This window comes from Podarcis pityusensis (assembly GCF_964106645.2).
Source record: "Podarcis pityusensis genome assembly, chromosome: 3".
NCBI classification, from domain to species: domain Eukaryota; kingdom Metazoa; phylum Chordata; class Lepidosauria; order Squamata; family Lacertidae; genus Podarcis; species Podarcis pityusensis.
The window spans coordinates 71,434,218-71,454,722 of NC_138026.1; the positions used below are offsets into that span (position 1 = coordinate 71,434,218).

The following is a 20,505-nucleotide window of genomic DNA, read 5'->3' on the forward strand; positions in this document are numbered from 1 at the left end:
ACCCCTGTTGTCTCTGGGCCATGGTAACTGCATGAACATTCCTAAAGAAATTTGAATATTTCTGAACATTCCTAAAGAAATCTTGGGATCTGAGAGAAACATATAGGGTGTTTCTTCCAGATCCCAAGATAAAGCATATGGAAGAATGAAGGGCCATGTGTGGTCTGCTGCAATTTTCTGGCCAACCAAGGGTTAACCTTATTTACTTAACCATGAACTGTAGCAAACCTTTATGCTTTTTTTAAAAAAATGTATAGTTTGAAGCTCTTTTCTTTCACAACATAGCAGATCATCTGGACTAGTAGTTCACAAAGTGGGCAGTAACCACCCCCCCGGGGTGGGGTGGGAATTACCTAGGAGGGCACTAAGAGGCCAGGCGAGATGATGCTGAAAGTGCAAAGACTCTGGAGTTTTGCAACATGAGTCTCCTAGTCTCAGTCGAGGATCTCTCGCTTCCAGCAGAGAGAGTGATTCATATGCACATTGTCAAAGAGAGAAAGCATAGAAGGACAGGCACAAAATGATCCTATTCGAAAGCCCCAAGGCCTGTGGAAGGAGTGCTTTGAAGAACACAATGACAATACAGTGGAGTTTAATATGACAGAACTGCCAGGGCTGGGCAACTTCTTCCATGCCCAAAGTGGATTCTTGGAGGCCTCTTTAGGCTTTAAGCAGTCAGTTAAAAGCAATTCTCTTTCATTTCTGACAGGTTTGGGCATGTAGACCCATTAAAACGAGCTCAGGTAAAACAATTGGCAAAACAGACTGTGACCCAGGCAGTTTCCACCTCTTTTTCTCACATCGTTTAAACTTGTAAAAGCTTGCTTAGTTTTCTTCTTCTTCTTTGGTCAAAAAGCTTCTTAATCCTGAATCTGATAAATGCAGTATTCCCCCCCCCCCTTTCAGGATGAATTAAGCCTTCTTAATTCATCTTTACTGAAGATGAATCGGCAAACGTAAAGAAATTTTGCAACGTGAAGTTGATTGTGGCTGCAGTCCTATTAGTGTGGCCAAGCACAAAGAAAGCAGCAACCTTTAGTCTTGCAGCAACCTTTCGTTTTTGTGTAGAAGGAGGGCCCTCATTAGGCGTAGCCTGTGCAGCCAGCTAAAACCTCCTGAAATTCCCCCTTCTGCAAAACAATTATAGGTGCAGGAATCTTGCTTCTTTTGCCTTTGGCCAGCCTAGGACATTTACCCGGGAGACCCATTGAACTTAGTGGGATTTACTTCAAAATAAACATTCCTAGCATTGCACTGTTAGTGGTGGACAGAGTAGTTCAAATCCCAGTTTGCTATGCTGGAGGGGGATGGAGCGGAGGGTTCCTTCTGCCCAGACTTGCCCAGATCAGCCAACCTCTGCTGTGGAGCAACTCCATCATTAGTGGCTCAGCTTTGTCAAAGAGGAGCACCCCAACGCTCTTTCTCAAACATTGAACAGTTAGAGCCTACCTACAGTCAGCAATATTTCCACCAGTGGTAGGTACTAGAAACCGCCCAAAATAGGGCATTTCAGAGGCAAGGAGAGGACAGTGCTGGTCCAGCATATGATTCACCCTAGAATCCGGTGCAGCAAAGAAACATTTTTCCTGTCCTTCTCTCCAACTTCCACCCTGGCAGCTATGAGTGATGGGGATGTAGATTCAGCGCCGGATTCAGGGTGCTGTGGGAAGCACCCTGCTGCACCCTGCTACACTGCCCTGCTGCTGCAAATCAGGAGTTTCGATTGCCCCTCTTGGACTGCAGTCCTACACACGTTTACTGTGAGTCAACCCCGTTGAACTCAGTGGGTCTTACTTTTGAGCAGACTTGTGTAGGCCCACACTTTAACTGTTAGGTATTTTAGCTATAAACTAACTCAGATCATAGAATAATAGAACTGTAGAGTTGGAAGGGACCCTGAGGATCATCTGGTCCAACTCCCTGCAATGCAGGAATATGCAGCTGTCCCATATGGGGATTGAACCTGCAACCTTGGTGTTATCAGCACCATGCTCTCACCAACTGTGCTATCTCACCCAGGTCTGATGAGTTCACTGTTTGTGATAAGCTTCTTCTTTCGCTGTATTGAGAGTAAAATCAGATCCAATACTATGAAGTAGTTAAGATGTAAGTGATGAAGCCATGGTGGTCTTTGACATCTTTGTATTCTTGACTGATTTGGTGGAACACAAACAGTAAAGTTAAAATGGGCCTTTGTTTGATCCTGGAAGCAACAGTGAAACAGAATGGAGGAGGTGGCCTTTACAGAAGGCTGCCTGGGAAAAGTATATCTGCTCAGTTTTATCTGTGATCAACAGTTCCATTTTGTTTTCATCCCATTTTCATCTAATCTCGAGAAATTTGATTGAATGTTGCCGTGTTTGTATTGTCTCTGTGCAAACCACTTAGGGACTTTTATTCTATTAAGCGGTATCATTTTTAATTGATAAATAAATGCAATATAAAATCTCGGAAGCACTTGGAGAGGAGGCAGCTGCTCATATCCAGCCTCAAGGCTCCTTTGCTCATCCTCCTCTTCTACCTATTCAGGCAAGCAAGACACTGAGCAAAGCAGGGCTTTCCGAAGGGGAGGATGAGGGCTCTAAATAGCTGCATTGTTCAAGTAAATGATTTAGGTTGGACAATGAGGAAAAAATGAAGGGTTTCTGCACCTTTAATTGTTTTTCAGAAGATGAATTCATGCTCAGGGTTGGTCCCACTGTTGGGCAGAGTGAGGCCTCAAGCAATGGATGCTGCAGATTGGAAGGCTTTTGGGAGCCTCTAAAGTAGCTTGAAGTCCTCAGTTACAGTGAAGGATGCTGTTCCGTCATCTGTAAGGTTTAGCTGCCAGTCCTTAAGGCTTCTATTCAGTTGAGGGCACCATCTTGTCCTTCACTGAAGGGATCAAGATGTCTTGGACAAGCCCTGAGTGAACTTTAAGAAATCCCCCACCCTTTCTCATGCGTTCACCTATTCATCAAAGACAGCTCCATTTAGTTTGTGTTAGAACAGGCTTGCTTAAGGGTCAGGGAGACAGGCATGGTAATGTATAAATGTCTGTTAAAAACTCACACCTTCAGGCTTTCATTGCCAAAATGATCTTCAACCTCAACTACTCTCTGCTCCTTTTCTCTTGGGTGTATTTGATTTAATGAACTATGTGATGAGTTACTGTAGGCACTGTGGAAACACATTATCGTCAGTACTACCACCATCACCACCAGGCAGGAAAGTAATTACGTGACAGCATATCTCTGTGAAGAGAGGCCCTGCTTTCTTCTGTGTGGAACATGGTGGACCTTGGTGGTACCAGAGGGAGAGGCAATGCTCTCAGGACAAGTAACTCCCTCCTTTCTCCCCACTGCTGAACCCTGTAATTATTTGAAGGAAAGTCACTTTTCCTATATTGAGAGTGGATTCTTTATTATCAATGTAGAAGCAGAAATGTTGAAACAGAATAGAACAGACAAATAAAAGAAGTCTGTGTGTGATCTGAAGCAGGAACTCAGGGCCTAAGCATGTGTTAGGGTATTTGTGGCACACAGTACCTCAGAGTATATTCTGGGCATTAAATACCTATTCAGTGGCAACTGGGCATGAAGGAAGTACAAATCCCAATAGAGAATTCAAATATCCCCCCCCCCCTTACGGATTGTATAGTTTGAATGACGAATTTTTCCTGTGTGAGACTGAGGCCACACCATACATTTAAAGCCTGAAAATACCACTTCATGGCTTCCCCCAAAGAATCCTGGGAAATGTAGTTGTTAAGGATGCTGGGAAAGTCCTTGGTATGCGATCTCCCACCCCAACATAATTTCTGTCTCATGGGACTGAGCTACAGTTAATTGGCTGTCATCCACTACTTCCTCAAGATGCTGGTTCAGCACCTTCACAGCTTCATAGCAGCACGACACTTTTTGTTAATGTCTGCACATCAAGCTGGTGTTAAAGGCACAGCTACAATAGCCGGTTAAAAAGTTGGCCACCTGCGTTGGCACAATCTAAAACGGAGCTGAGCAGAGAGGCTGCACTGCCTGCGAATGGAGCCAACCCACCTTTGCTGCTTTAGTCAATTAGCTGCGGGTGAAAGAACAGTCAAGGTCCACTGGGTGAGATGCTGGAGGTCACTACCTGAGCAGTGCTATGAATGCTGGGCAGCGAGCCAGCGAAACTTTGAAATGGAGGCAGCTAATTAGCTGCAGGTGACTGCGAGGAAAAGTCATTCAAACCCGGAGTCCCCTACAGCTGGGGACAGATGAGAGCAGATGGCATTCCAGGTCTACTCTTGTCGGCTTCACTTCTGGGCTTACTGCCACTACGTCGGCCTCTCCACTTGCTTCCCACCCCCATTTTATCATGTAATTTACAGCATCTTGCTGTGCTGGTTGTAAACACGATGAAGCAAGTGTAGCTAGTGCGGCAAAGGCAAGCTGAAAAAGTAGCTCAGAGAGCAGCAAACACCTCGCTCCATCTTATTTAAGGGGCGCCTCCCGTGTTAAGTGTTCAGAGTCAGTTGTGCACATAGCTGTTGCTTGGGATGTGGGGAAGTGCTTGCAGATTTCAGCTTCTCCAGACCCAAATGCTGAAAAATGAAATAAGAAACACCTCACAAAAGAGGTGTCTTTTACATAGGTACAAAAGAGCTACTGATTATACACCACTGATTTTGCAAGATACTTTGGTTGCTTCCAGATAACTTGTTTATTGAGCACTTATGCCAATCTCTCTGCACAAAGTTTTTTTTGGGGGGGCGGGTACGTCTGCTGTTAACTGAACATCCATTCTGATTCGTTTGCAGGAGGTTAATACAAAATTGCTTAAAGCAATTGTTATCCAATGCTTTCCAGGAACATTTCCTCATTGTTTTCCTTACCTTACATAGGATATTTTGGAAACAGGTTTTGGTTGCACAAGAACACCATATTCACTTTAATCGCACAACTTGAATGTGCCACACCCCGTTCTAATTTTGCTACAACTGCATGATCAGAATGGCAATGAGAACAACTGACACCTGACCTGCTGGTGTCAGACACATGTTTGGTTTGGACATAATGACATTTTAAAAATCTGGAGCCTTCATTCAGGATAGGCTGGGGAAATGATCTGAAAGGCAGTAATAATGTGTCAAAATCTGTCTTGCCTGGCCATTGAGAAGCTTGGATGTGTTTTCTCAGGTGGATAAAATTCTAGAGATATTGGTATCTTTGCCCAGTCACAAATGCACAAGGGGACAATGCAAGCAGATTCAGATCCAGATTCACAGCAGCAGCAGTTCGCACCTCTCAGATCTTTTAAAAAATAATCGGGCATCAAGCCTCAAAACCCACCCCCATGGAATAAAGACACAATGGAAACAGAATTTAGTTTAAAGGTTAATGGGCAAATTTAGGCCACAACTTTATTGAGTACACAGGTGTGACAGGTATTGGCTTAGGCATTGGTATCTAATGACTATAATTGGCTCCTGCCCACTCAGCAGGAAGCCTGCAAAGGGAAAACTACCAGCAGAAGGAGCTCCAACAATGGCTATTGACTGGTGCTCACCCTTGGGGTTCCCAAGGGTCCTGGCATGGCCCTAGCCCCTCCCCGGGCTTTGGACGAGATCCAGACCCCCGGATTCCTTTAACAGAATACCCTATCACATGGCGGGTCGGGTGATGGCCGCACCTCCCCTCCCCACATTCCCCTAAACCAATGCCTAACAGCCAAACCTTACAAAGTTGTGATGATTGCTAAGAAGTAGGCAAAAACCAAGTGACCACTGCCAATCTGCCACATTGGAAAGAATTCCTACCTGGCTCCCGTTCCAAAACAGGTGACCAACCAAAGTCCAAAGCAAAGCCAGACACTGATCTAACAATGGGTGGGCAGGTGGGTGTTCGGCAGCACGAAACAAGAGACAGGCACACGTTGCGCTGCCGTATATATATACTTACCTCGTGCCAGCACCACTGATTGGCCAGGGCCCCTGGCGTGATTGCAGCATTACCGACCGGTTGTGGGGAGTCCCGGGGCTGCATACAACATGGACCCTCGGGTAAGTAAAGGTAAAGGTAAAGGTACCCCTGACCATTAGGTCCAGTCATGGCCGACTCTGGGGTTGCGGCGCTCATCTCGCTTTATTGGCTGAGGGAGCCGGCGAACAGCTTCCAGGTCATGTGGCCAGCATGCCTAAGCCGCTTCTGGCGAACCAGAGCAGTGCACGGAAACGCCGTTTACCTTCTCGCTGGAGTGGTACCTATTTATCTACTTGCACTTTGACATGCTTTCGAACTGCTAGGTTGGCAGGAGCAGGGACCGAGCAACGGGAGTTCACCCCGTCACGGGGATTCGAACCGCCGACCTTCTGATTGGCAAGTCCTAGGCTCTGTGGTTTAACCCACAGCGCCACCCGCGTCCTCTCCCTCGGGTATGAGGATCCAACTAATCAGATCCTAGCTAAATCAACCACTTTCAAAAGGAAAAAGCCTTCTCTTTCAACACCTTAGCATTGTTCCTTCCAGATGGAATTGGTTTCATCCCCCACCTGGCTGTAATTCTAGATCATTCCAGAAGCTTGGAAGCAGGAAGAAACCATTTGTTATGCTTGCCTACTAATAAATTCATAGCAAACTCATTCCCCAATTGCTGACTGTACAAGGTATCAGCAGGCCTGCGGTAACTCCAAGGTTTGCAGGAGAATAAATAGGGGGAACCCCCTTACAAAGGATTAAACATGCACAGAGGCAACAGTACAGTACATTCAGTATATGCTGGAGGTGGTTTGGAAAATTGAGGTGGTGGTAATGGAATGGAGTATGGCAGAAAGGGGCATGGCTGGCAATGGCCATAGAGCAATAGATAGATAGATAAACTTTATTCGCATTAGCCAACGGCCATAGCAACATAAAACAAGCAATATATACAATTAAAAAGACAACAATGGGTAAAAAGGGCAATCGAATAGTATGTTGAAGTTCTCACTTCTTGCTGATTAATTTTCACTGTTCCCCATGAATGACTAGGCATAGCCCACAACAAGCACCTGTATGTGGGGTAAATCTTGATAAGCTGCTATAGGTTCAAATATTGTCTCTCCATAAAAGATGTTGGCTATAGTTTTTCATATATATTGGGTGTGACTCCGGAGAGGATGCACATATATAGTGTGTGTAAAGCAGTGTAAGCACAGCGTTCTTTCTAAAACATACATTGCTTACCGACAGCACAATACTATACTTGCCTACTCAGAAGTAAGGGCCATTAGCATCAATGAGACTTCCTCCAAGGTACGCGTGAGTAGGATTTTCTCTTCACTTTTAGTAATAGTAGAATTTGGATTTTTTAAGCCAACAATACAAAAATATAATATTAAAAACAGTTAAAGCAATTTACAATCAGAAGAATAGGGTGTATCCATATATATACCCCAGGTTTCAAAGGCAAATGCAAAGAAATGTGCCTTCATCATATGATGAAAGATATACAATGAAAGTGCTGGACACACTTGTGGAGAGAAAACTCCACTGCTTAGGAGCTGGCCATGGAGAATGCCCCAAGGGCAGTAGAACAACCGGAAGAGCCCCCTTTGTTGATCTTACCACTGAGACGGTCTGTAGGGAAGGAGGCAGATATTTAAGGCCTCTGTCCTTTGGGGCTTAATCTCCCTGATGGCATTTTATGCAGCTCACCTTTCATCTCTTGGAAGTGTGTGGCTGAGATGCAGCTAAAAGTAAGCACTAGAATTCTGAATCCAAATGGTTATTAAAGTTCTAAGCCAAGCCACGAAGACTAAACTCTGATGCTTGGAGGGCAGAAAGCATTAAATTTGGGCATCTAAACATAGTGGTATCGATGCATTCTTCTGAGGCCATTTTCTGACATTAATTAAATGGATTCACTAGTGCCGGTTTTATTAGAGAGGAAGATGAGTGAGCTCGTTTGAGCGCAATATGAAGTGACTTGAATCTTTGCCCAGAATGCTAATGGAAGCTTTTTGAAATCAGAAAAGTAGATAATAACATTTTATTTAATTAATACATATTTTTTTCTTTCCTCTTTCCTCCTTGCCCTTCTGTACTTGAAGATGTGGGAGAATATTAAAATCAAGGCTGGCTCGAAACATTTGCAACTTGACTCAGGGTGACTTTAAAAGCATACTTTAGATCCAGTTGCATGCCTGGAGATAGCTTTATGTGGCTGTGATTGCTTCATCGTTTGAAATAGACAACTTCCATAAACTCCCAGTCTCAGCAAGTTACATTTGGGAACTTTTGATGTAGATAACAGATGATACGTCATTCCAGATGAATGGGTCAGGGAAACTTTTCCAGCCTGGGGGTCATGTTCCCTTGTGGGCAACCCTCCAACAGAGGTCAAGGAGAGAGGAAAGAAGTGGGAAGAGCATGGATGTGACTCTTCCAGAAAGATACATTTTAGCTTGCAAAGTCAGGGGGTTCTATACAGACAGTCAGACATATACAGTCGTACCTCGGAGGTCAAAAAGAATCTGTTCTGGAAGTTCCAAAATGTTTGGAAACCAATGTGCGGCTTCCGATTGGAAGCCAATTGGAACCCGTGGAATCCACGTTGAACATTCAGGTTCCAAAGAACGTTTGCAAACCGGAACACTCTCTTCCGGGATTGCGGCGCTTGGGAGACGAAATGTTCGAGTCACAAGGCGTTCAGCTTCTGAGGTACGACTGTAGACTTCTCGATCCAGGCAAGGAAAAGGCCTCACAATCCAAGTACCCATTCCAGCAAGGCAAAAGGACTCAAGGAAGACACAGAGCAGGACCAATGAGGGGTGTGGCTTGGAGAGAAAAGGAAGCAACATCATAGGAGGAGTCTAAGGTGAAGCTGTGCAGCTTCCTTGTTATTTTTGCCATTGGATGCTGCATGTTGTTTGGGTAATCTTGTTACTTGCATAGTATTGAAATGTGGTTTGTTGTTGTTGTTTTGCCATACTATTATAAAATGGTCACTATGTTGTTGTTTTACTGTGTTATTATGAAATTGTTTTTGCAGTGTTTGTTTGAAACACATGCCTGTCTTTCTCTAGTAAGCTGTTTTGAGCATGATTTTTTTTTTTTTTTTTTTGCAGAAAAGTGGCATACAAATATAATGTAAAGAAAAAAGAAAGCAAAGGAAAAATATGTGGCCTGGAAGAAAGGCGTGTCACTTGGGAACAGTTCAGAGAAATGGATAATGAGGAGGGGCTTACAGCAATTTTGATATCCAGTGGTACCTCGGGTTACAGACACTTCAGGTTACAGACTCCGCTAACCCAGAAATAGTACCTCGGGTTAAGAACTTTGCTTCAGGATAAGAACAGAAATTGTGCGGTGGCAGCGCAGCGGCAGCAGGAGGCCCCATAAGCTAAAGTGGTGCCTCAGGTTAAGAACAGTTTCAGGATAAGAACGGACCTCCAGAACGAATTAAGTTCTTAACCTGAGGTACCACTGTAGCTGGATTTAAAATGGTCGGCCCACATTGCTGCTCCTCATTTGAATCTACTTTTTAAACAGAAAGGGGTGGTGTGGGTATGGGGCAGGCTTAAGCACGTTCTGCCGACGCACAATGACCCAGAACGCATCCCCCATGCAATATATATACTGAAGGGGAGAACAATCACTGAGCTGGAAGGAAAGGACACAAAAAACATGTTTAATAGTAAATCTCCGTGTGTGGCTTGCAGCATTTTTGAGATCAGTTTTGTTTTGTTATCCAACCTAACAATGTTTCTCTGTTTGTTCTTTAGCTGCACTGGTTACTAATTGCACGAGTGTTTTGCAAATACTTTAATGGCTTTAGTAGATTAAATCTTTGGTAATGTCTCTGCCTGCAAATAAAACTCAGTCGTTTGCAGTGCTGGATATTATGCTGTTCATTTCTAACTGCTGCACTGAGAAGTGGGATTACAATAGTTTAGGAAGCTGCAGAAAAGTCAGGCAAATTTTAGAATTTTACTAAAGCAAAATAGTAAGTGAAGAGTATTCTCAGGAGCAAAGAGTTCAAATTCCTGTGTGAAAGGAAACTTTCCTCAGAAAGGAAACTGCAGGACAAGGCCATTATTTTAAATCCCACATTATTAAAATATTTCTTTTAGGAATTGGATTGCTTTGTATAAAAAAAGCCTTCCAATTTCACACACCGTGAGCAGTCCATCTTAATAAGCCTGAACCTTCTTCCAAGCCCCCTGCCTTTTTCTTTTGCAAGCTCCTCACTTCCTAATTTTTTCCTCCAACTCCTTTTTCAACAGCCCACGTAACACCCCATCGTACAGCTGGGATTTGGCTCCTGTATGTGCTTCTATGAAGGAGGCAGATATGGTATGTGACTAGATGCCATACTGCAATGTCCCACTACTCACTACTGGACAGAGGATCACAACCGCCTTGTACTCAAACAGGAAGAGGATTTCCTGCCACCTGCATGTGGAGCTTTACTTTGGGAGGGTCACATTCCTTCCAACCACTAGGTAATGCTACCGAGTGTAGCTTCTATTGACTTTAAAAAAAAAAATCTTAGTACACCAACTAAAATTATCTCCAGCTTGCTCTTATGAAAACCACCACCATGTTTCCTTTTTACTTCTGTTCTTTACCTAACAAAAAACCTTTGTGTTTTCTTAAGGCTAGAAATAGATCTGAGTAACATCTGGATTATATATTTTCAAAAATGTTGTGTGCCTAAACCAGTTACTTTGTGCTTCTTTCTCCTGCTGATCCCAAGTGCAGCCTGAAGCCTGCACAGCACCCAGTGTAGCCTAATACAATAGTCTGCTACCTCCTCTTATACAGTTGTACCTTGGTTCTCGAACGGACTCCATTCCAGAAGTCCGTTTGACTTCCAAAAACATTCAAAAACCAAGGTGCTGCTTCCGATTGGCTGCAGGAGCTTCCTGCACTCAATTGGAAGCCGTGGAAGTCGGATGTTTGGCTTCCAAAAAACGTTTGCAAACCGAAACACTCACTTCCGGGTTTGCAGCATTCGGGAGCCAAAACGTTCGAGTCACAAGGTACAACTGTATACCATTTTAAGACTGTGTCTGTGAACACACCATACATTTAAAGCACCTTGTAGCTCTGTGATGGGTAAACTACAGTTCTCATGATACTTTTTTTGGGGGGGGAGGGAATATGCAGTCTGTGACTATAGGCAGACTTTTGACCTCTTTGCGCATTAATCATGTGAAGGGGCATCGTGTGACTACAGGGAGTGGGGCTGTGCTGCTGCCCCCACCCCAGACATCCATGCATTGACAGGTTAGTATTGCGATACATATTTCTATATCTCATTTCATTACGGTACTTTGCAGCCTTAACAAAGCCTATGAAAAATAAAGTGCGAGATTGGCTCCATTATTATCAAATAATGGAGGCATATGATTTGGACAAAAAAGTTGGTTTCCAGGTGGAAAAATCAAAATTGGAAACAGAATTGTTAGACTCCAAAATCAAGAATTTGTCAAAAATGTATAACTTGCTGTTGAAATGGAACACTCAGGATGAAACGGTGAAATCAGCTATGATTAAATGGGCACAAGATGTCGGACATAATATAATGATGGCTGACTGGGAACAGTTATGGACCACAGGTATGAAGTTTACGGCATGTAATGCTCTAAGAGAGAATATAATGAAAATGATCTACAGGTGGTACATGACCCCAGTCAAGCTTGCAAAAATTTACCATTTGCCTGAAAATAAATGTTGGAAATGTAATGAGACTGAAGGCACATTCTTTCACCTTTGGTGGACGTGCCCAAGGATTAAGACATTCTGGGAGATGATTTATAATGAAATGAAAAAGGTATTTAAATATACCTTCCTGAAGAAACCAGAGGCCTTTCTCCTGGGCATGGTCGGCCAATTGGTGCCAAAAAAGGATAGAACTTTCTTTATGTATGCCACAACAGCAGCAAGAATACTCATCGCGAACTATTGGAAGACACAAGATCTACCCACCCGGGAAGAATGGCAGATGAAGGTGATGGACTACATGGAACTGGCGGAAATGACTGGCAGAATCCGAGACCAGGGAGAAGAGTTGGTGGAAGAAGATTGGAAGAAATTTAAAGTTTATTTACAGAAACATTGTAAAATTAAGGAATGTTAGAAGGATGTTGGAATGAAGTAATGTGGTTTTAGCAGAAATGCTATAAAGGATTAAGAAAAAACAGACTGTTAAATGGTGAAAGGAGGGAAAGTAAAGTTACATTATATTAAGATAAAATAGAGGACAAAAACTGGAAAAGATGGAAAGGACTTGCTGAAATACCTAATTGAACTAGAATACTAAAAAGGGAGGTGTGAGGAGGTCAAGGAAACAAGCAAATGAAAGATAAGTTATGGGAAGATTCATTGTATGTGTGGTGTAGTGGTTAAGAGCGGTAGTCTCGTAATCTGGGGAACCGGGTTTGAGTCTCCGCTCCTCCACATGCAGCTGCTGGGTGACCTTGGGCCAGTCACACTTCTTTGAAGTCTCTCAGCCCCACTCACCTCACAGAGTGTTTGTTGTGGGGGAGGAAGGGAAAGGAGAATGTTAGCCGCTTTGAGACTCCTTAAAGGGAGTGAAAGGCGGGATATCAAATCCAAACTCTTCTTCTTCTTCTTCTTCTTCTTCTTCTTCTTCTTCTTCTTCTTCTTCTTTTCTTTTCTTTTTTCTTTTTTCTTTTTTTTCTTTATTGTGATGTGATGTTCTGTTTTTGCTTAATATGCTGTTTTCTATTTTTTCTTTTTGTAACCTTTCAAATCTTAATAAATATTTTTTTTAAAAAAAACAAAGCCTATTCTCACAGCAGCTCTGGGAGGAAGGATAAAACAAAGACAATCAAGAGCATGCCTAAGGGGGGGGGGGGATTTGAACCCAGGATTTGAACCCACATCAGCACTCAATACACTAATCAAATAACCCCCCCCCCAGGCTTTACTTGGACATATTGTTTTATTTATGACACAGGTTTTTTAAAAAGTTTGGACACTAAATGAAATGCCACTTTGAAGGATTCTATGGCTTTCTTTTTTAAAAAAAAGTTCACTTTGATACTTACTTTTACAGAAAAAATTACTTAACATTATTCACATTGTTTAAAGCTGTGACTGTTCATTCCGTAGAACAATACATCTCCATTGTGTTAGATACAGTTGCTCTAGATAATAATACATCTGATCATTATTTCAGCCTATAAAATAATATTTATTATAAAGCGTCACTTCTACCCACCTGTCCTTTTCTTAAATGCCAGCATGACATGGGGAGGAATGAGTCAGCATTGTCTTGGTTAATGCTGTCTCGAGATTTTCTTTCTTTCTTTCTTTTACAAGAGCTTATGAGCTTCCAAAGGCTTTAATTAAATATGGCAGGGCAGCAGATGTAAAAGGGAAAACACACACGCCCTTCCCCACCATGAAGTCCCCGAGAGAGCTTAATAGGACTTCGGGGGGACTAATATTCTAAAACTAGACAAGTTTCTGATGTTAAACCCTTCATACAAATGAACAATTTTGGTCTTGAAGTTGGCTTTCATTTTGCCTTATATTCATTCTCTGGTGTTAAGCTGAGAGGGTTAGACGTTTTTGCCTGCTATCATGATTTTTTCACGAGTCTAACATCTCACAGGGTGGAAACCAAAGTAATGAGAATGTTCCATTGGTGCAAGGATTTCCACGTGCACAATGGAACATTCTCCCCCTGGGCTCCACCTAAATCCCTTTGTGGAGTTCCCCCAAGCCTCTGGAGCAGATTTGGTGCGAGTGTGGGGTGCATATGGGGAAAGGGGAGTCCTGCTGGGCAAGTAAAAATCTCTGCACTGATGGGACACATTACTAGAATACCATCCATTATCATTTTTCCTCAATGGTTTTTTTAAAAAAAATAAAAAATATGGATGATGATTTGGCACACACACAAACCTCACATGTGCCAATGCAGTTCAGATTTCTAGTACACCCTGATATGATCATGGTTAAAAGAAATGTCCAGGAATGTCCAGGAATAGGTCTCCAATATGTACTGTGAAGGATTCTTCTGGTCAGACTTAGAAGATTTGGGTGCAAACACCAAATAGATATCACCCACCTTCAAAAAGTATATGTATTACCAGCCTTTTCTACTCCCCCCAAAATGGAATTTCTTTTTGCGGCTGTGGAATCTTTTTTTTTTTTTTTTTAATTAATATAGTGCAATCAATGTATATGGCACTTTACATAGCAACAAAAGCCAAAATGGTGTGTTCTTGCCAGAAAGACTTTACATTCAAAATTTCAAGAGAGGGAGAACAAATAACACATAGAGCAGAATTATACCAAGATTTAATATTTATTTCATATGCCACTTTTCTATTGAAATAATATTCATAGCAACATACAAGAACAGAGAGGTGGGGAAGGTGAGGGCAAGATAACAGAGGTGGAATGGGAGATGGAAAGTTTTGAACAAAGTGTTTGAGAGATTAAGGGTGGATCTAAACACAGCAAAAAAGGGCTATAAATAAGTCAGAAATTAAATTATTATAACAAAAGAGGGAAAATGCTATGGGAAATCACTTGGGAATTTTATTTTTGCTCTCTGGAGCCACCTGGGGTTGCATGTTTACAAAGCATTCAAAATGCTGTTTCTTGACTAATGTAGCTGAGTCTTAAGTCAAATGTTTCATGGGAAAGCAGTCTTTTGAGGAATAAGCAACAAAGATATGCCAGAGGTGGCCCTCCAGGTATTGCTGGTCTACAAGCCCAGACCATTGTTCATACTGGCTGGGGATTATGGAGATTTGAAACTAACAGCATTGGAAGGCCACAGATTTCCCACAACTGATGTAGGTGTTGTGGGGAGGAGGGTCCAGTTATGGAGGCTCTTTCAAGTGCTTACATCAAGACTAGCACAATATGTCAACCCTCAGCAACCTTCTAATTATCTCCACAGCTTCCTCCTCCAATTTTCCTTCTGTATGGCCTCTCGGGTCATACTGAAGGCCACAAAGATTCTGTGAGCAAGAGGTGAATAGGCCTCTTCCTTTTGGCAGCGAGTCCGGGTGAGAACATCACCACAATATGATAAGTGGCTTTTGTAATTGAAGAAATGGAGAAGCGAGTCATTATAGCTTTGCCGTTCTTTCCTCTAGGCAGGCTGCTAGAAGTTGATGTACTAACAAATTGGTCCAAGAGCTCATAAAACAAAAGGAGGCATTATGATGTCATGGGGCAAGTTCTGAGGAGAGAGAAAAGGGAAACAGCGGTAAACAGAAGCTCGGCCAGTGAATCATAAAACCCCAGAGTAGTTTTAGAGCAGGAACAAATGACTCATGTGGGTTACAAGCCACAATTTTGCATGGAAAAGTTCCAATAATGCTGCCCTCTTTCAGAAATCATCTTCTGTCCTTTTCTTCTCTTCAGCTCTGTGAAACCTTGGCGCCTCTCACCATCCCAGGAGACGAGCGAATCCTCTTTGACGACTGCTCTCCAAGTAACTATAGCTCCTTCAGAAAGGGATTGGATCTATTGGTTCTCACCTGCTGCTTTCTAAAGCAGTCATTAGTAACACACACAGGGGAAATCTGGTTCTACTGCTCAGGCTGAATTCTATCACCCTTCTGCTTGAGAAATAATTTCTTAGTAGGGTAAATCATCTGAAGATATAATCTGTGGATGTATCCTGGCGTTTTAGCAGGTCTAGTCATGACACTGGACAGGTTGGAGGAAATGCCTCAAGAACTAATCCTTTGGACTCCGGATGTTCAGCATCTGCTGGAGAGTAAAGGCAGCCTCACTGATACCAGCAGCCCTTAATATCCCAGAAGCTTTGGCATTATTATCTGATGCCCAACTTTTTAAAAGTTTAGGGAAGTTTTTAATGTTTGATGTTTTATTGTATTTTTAGTATTTTGTGGGAAGCCACACTGAGTGTCTGGGGAAGCCCAGCCTGTTGGGCGGGGTATGAATGAATGAATAAACAAATATAAAAGAAAAGTTAAAATTCTTTATTTGTGTGTGTGTTGTTGTTGTTTTTTTTTTAAAAAAAACAATTTAATTTTAAGCCAAATTGGAGGGATTTATATCGTGAATAGGTTAAAATCCTCTTGTATCTCGTCCTAGATCCTTATGGTGAAGGGCAGGTAAGAAGCATAATAAATAAGACTGGATTTTTTCTTATTTAATTACTGGCCACAGAGAAAATCTAAGCAGTAGCACTGAGGTTATGTGATTATCATTAATATATATATTGATTTATACAGTCTTACCTTGGGTTACAGACGCTTCAGGTTGCGTTTTTTTGGGTTACGGACCCGCCGAAATCTGGAAGTACCGGAACGGGTTACTTCCGGGTTTCAGTGGTCGCACATGCGCAGAAGCGCTAAATCGCGCTTTGCACATGTGCAGAAGCACTGAATCGCAACCTGCGCATGTGCAGACGCAGCGCTGTGGGTTGCGAATGCTGTGGGTTGTGAACGAGCCTCCCACACGGATCATGTTCGCAACCTTAGCGTCCACTGCATACCACTCACATGCCAAAAAAGACATGGGTGTTGTAACCATATAGGAGAAATATTTATCATTATTTTGTGATGGAAACCCTTTCCTGTAATAAGCATTTACAGTGAAATGATGCCAAAGCCGAAAGAGCTAACCAAAGTGTTTAATCAATGTTTGTATTTATTCTTGATTTATTAATTAAATATTTATACTGCTTAATATAATAATAATAAATGCTTTAAGCAGTTTACACAGAAAATAATAAAAGTGCAAGCATTAATGTTCAATCAAATTCCTAAACAAGTAAAATACCTGTTTAAGTAAAAACAGAACAAAACTATATATCATAGTGAAAAGTGTAAGACTTTTCACCTTCAGAAAACCTTTTTGCTGCTCTCTGTCAAAATTAACAGCAGGAAAATATAACAGATAACATATTAATCTGGGAATAAACAACTAATCCACCCCCCTTTTATTTCTGATTAGTCACATTCCTTTCCTTGTCATTCCAATATAGTTCCTCTATTATCCACCCCCTTTCCCCAACTTTGGGTGGGAAGACCATGTGATTTATGCCTCCGTCATTCTGTGCCTTACCATCCAAGCATATGCTTCATGGTATCTGATAAGCTTTGAAAGCCATTGCCATTTCTAACCCTCCAGTGCCTTGATTGCTGATGCTGCAATTACCTATCAGATGACTCTGCAATATCAGTGGCACACAGAGAGAGCATGCAGTAATGTGCCACCACAGGTGAGGGACAAGAGCTGATTTTTCCAGACGTCAGCCTGATCAAAGAAATTCTCTGCCTAGGGCCTCATTTGGGGACAGTTGATAATGCAGAGCTGCTTCCCTATGGATATGTGAGCCTTGCTAAAAAAAGAATTTTACATACAGAATTTTTGCTTCTTTCCTTCCCCACAGAACCACTCAGTTCCAGTCCTATTCTGAGTTTTCTTTCGTCATTCTAGCATGCATAATATAGTGAACTCAGATATGAAGATTGCTACTGTATGGACAATGTGTCCTTGTCAGTAAGGTTGAGGAGAAATGTCTATTGTCAATTAAAACAATTAGCATGAGATTGGACTTCCCAGTTGCCCATTGCTCACAGAGTTATTTGAAATGTATACATACCCAGAGGGGCGCGGGTGGTGCTGTGGTCTAAATCACAGAGCCTAGGGCTTGCCGATGAGAAGGTTGGCGGTTTGAATCCCCGCAACGGGGTGAGCTCCCGTTGCTCAGTCCCTGCTCTTGCCAACCTAGCAGTTCGAAAGCACATCAAAGTGCAAGTAGATAAATAGGAACCGCTCCAGTGGGAACGTAAACGGCGTTTCTGTGCGCTGCTCTGGTTTTCCAGAAGCGGCTTGGTCATGCTGGCCACATGACCCGGAAGCTATACGCCAGCTCCCTTGGCCACTAAAGCGAGATGAGCGCTGCAACCCCAGAGTCATCCGTGACTGGACCTAATGGTCAGGGGTCCCATTACCTTTATACATACCCAGACTGTTGCATTACTGATTTAGTTCACTGCCATTCTGAATATGGTTGTTGAGTTGCATTGAGTTGGAAGTTTGTGCAGAAAAGTAAACTTTGCTGAAGGAAAGCTACCATCATTATCAGTCGTCTTTTTTGGCACAGTGATAACTTTTTGGGAAACAGAGAAGGGCCTCTCCTAGACAAAATGACATACAGTATAAAGAGACAGAGTGGCTCATAATAGAGTGGCTCGTTTTTTTCTCCCACCAGCCTCCTACATGGTCATACCAGGATCCCAAAGCCACTTGCCCTGCCACAATTTTTCCCAGAAACGCATTTCAGGTGCCAGGTTCTTTTTTTTTTAAAAAAATTTTTTATTAACAGACCAATCAAATCAAATCAAATCACATAAATTCCGAATTACAGAGCCTAAATTTTAATTTTTGTTGGGGGTACCCATATTTCAAGTTCCGAAAGGGATCCAATCCTCTTGTTGCTGCTGCTTTAAAAGTCCACAAATCTGTCCAAATAATGTTCACCATTCTGTCCAATCCTTTCTTGCTGTTTTCCACATCTCTTCTAGTTGTTTTCATATATTTTTCCTTTCTCTTTGTCTTTGTGGCCTCTGATAGTCTCCATAAGCGGGTTGAAACAAATTTGTATTCCTGTGTGGATTTTTCCGTTCGTCCAAGGGTCATATTTGAGACAGCAAAGAAAAACATTCTTGCTGTCTACTCTTAACTTTTCACAGATCTGTCCTGCTCCAGAGTTTTTTCCTGCTCCAGAGGGTACGATCCAAACCAATGGCTTAAAAGAAAGGAGATTCTAACTAAACAGCTGGAAGAGCTTTCTGACAGTAAGAGCTGTTTGACAGTGGAGGGTGGTGTGGTGGACTCTCCTTCCTTGGAGGCTTTTAAGCAGAGGTTGGATGGCCATCTGTCATGGATGCTTTAGTTGAGATTCCTGCATTGCAGGGGGTTGGAATACATGAACCTGAAGGTCCCTTTCAACTTAAAAATTCTATGATCCCCATCATTATAAATCATGTGTAGAATTTTAATGATTCAGATTGTGCATGATTTGGGGTAGGTGGCCAGAAGAAGATCACCTGGCTTGGCCAGGAAGTTCTCCACCAGGGAATACTATGAACACCTGCCATTTGCCACCTGAAGACACTTTCAACTCCTTTCTGTAATTAGTTTAGTGTCGCAGTGTAGAATCAAAGTGCAGTATGAGTTTGGTATGAATTGCTCTGAAGCTGTGATTCCAGCTTCTCGATACAGGTGTGCAGGAACTCTTGCTTTCACCTGCCTTGCCCTTCCTCAGACAGGTGTCAAATTGTGTTGACTTCTCTCTCTTAAAGAGGCTGTACTCTTCTAGTGGCAGATTCCAACATTGTTAGGAGAAGCTAGCTTAAGAAGAAAAATAAATAGCTTTGGGATTGTTATGAGGGGTGTGTGTGTAATCTCATTTGAAAACACCTAGTGCATGGCCCAAACTTATATCACATTTGATGGCAAAGCCTCAAGGCAAAATAAAAGGAAAAGGGAGGCTTTATGATAGGAGTGCCTGGCGTGCTCTGGTCCATGGGGTCACGAAGAGTCGGAAACAACTAAACGACTAAACAACAACAACAAAAATCTATAATGAAATCTGAGCAAATTCTCCCATGGGCACAGAACACTTTTCCACGTAATATTTCATATTTTAAATTGTCATTATTCTTACCAGTCATACTGACTGACTCACAACAGGGCTGTCTTTATGACTGGCATGCATTATGTAGCAAAAGACATGGAAATTGTGGGGGGAAGGGGTCATTTTATTCTGGAGATGCACACTCAGATACTTTGTTTAGGGTCCAGGGTCTATAGATCAAGCTATGTGCAAAAACAAAGTTCCATGGGAACCTAGCCTAGTCCAGGCCTCTCCAACAAATGACAAACCTTTGAAGTGTCCCTCATTATTATGATTATGTGATTTGTCACATTTCATGTATTTGTGCTTTTGGATTTTTAAAGCCAGATGAACAAAGATACAGTACGATGGTGGGTGGAGTGCCAAGTAAATGATAAATTATACAAGTCAGAGGTCGGAGGAGTTGGAGTAGCTATGGACTTGTAAGCATACATTGAAGTAGCAGAAGAGGAGGTTTTGACAGATCGTCAGCTGGAAGAGCAGCTATCAGTGGGTCATGCTAATGCCTCAGCAAAGCTGCGAGAGTTCCTTCTCTGAAGGAACTTTTCAGAAGAATGAATAGGCCTTCCTCTTAGGGAATTCTGGCATTTCTGGATGTTTTGTGTCACTACAAACACGCACCAAACAAGATCCCTTCCAGGTCTTGGAATCAGTGAAACAAAATGGTTTTCCATTATGAAGTGCACATTTCTTGGAACTGTGTAAAGGGTTGATGATCAAATGGGGAATTCTCTTGGCTCACATGAAAACACCAGCCTTTGGCCCACTGCTTCAGATTTATTGTTCTGGGAAGTAGGTCCCTGCAGCGACATTAAAAGCAAAAGTCTGCAAGATAGCCTATTGTCTAAATAAGTAATTATAATGAAACTCATTTTTAATCAAAGGAAGGTC

The 20,505-nt window shown here is 42.4% G+C and overlaps 1 long non-coding RNA gene across 5 annotated transcripts in view; it reads left to right on the forward strand.

Annotated features, from left to right (window-relative positions):
- Positions 1–20,505, forward strand: part of LOC308474459 — a 115,457-nt gene that overhangs the window by 92,139 nt on the left and 2,813 nt on the right. For 2 of the 5 annotated variants that reach the window (XR_013984738.1, XR_013984739.1), the window contains exons 4-5: positions 10,226–10,444; positions 15,360–15,927. This is a non-coding gene — a long non-coding RNA (uncharacterized lncRNA). Of the gene's footprint in view, positions 1–7,190; positions 7,254–8,050; positions 8,107–10,225; positions 10,445–15,359; positions 15,928–18,667; positions 18,722–20,505 lie in introns of those variants that run through there. The other 3 variants (XR_013984735.1, XR_013984737.1, XR_013984736.1) reach the window with 3 other exon arrangements.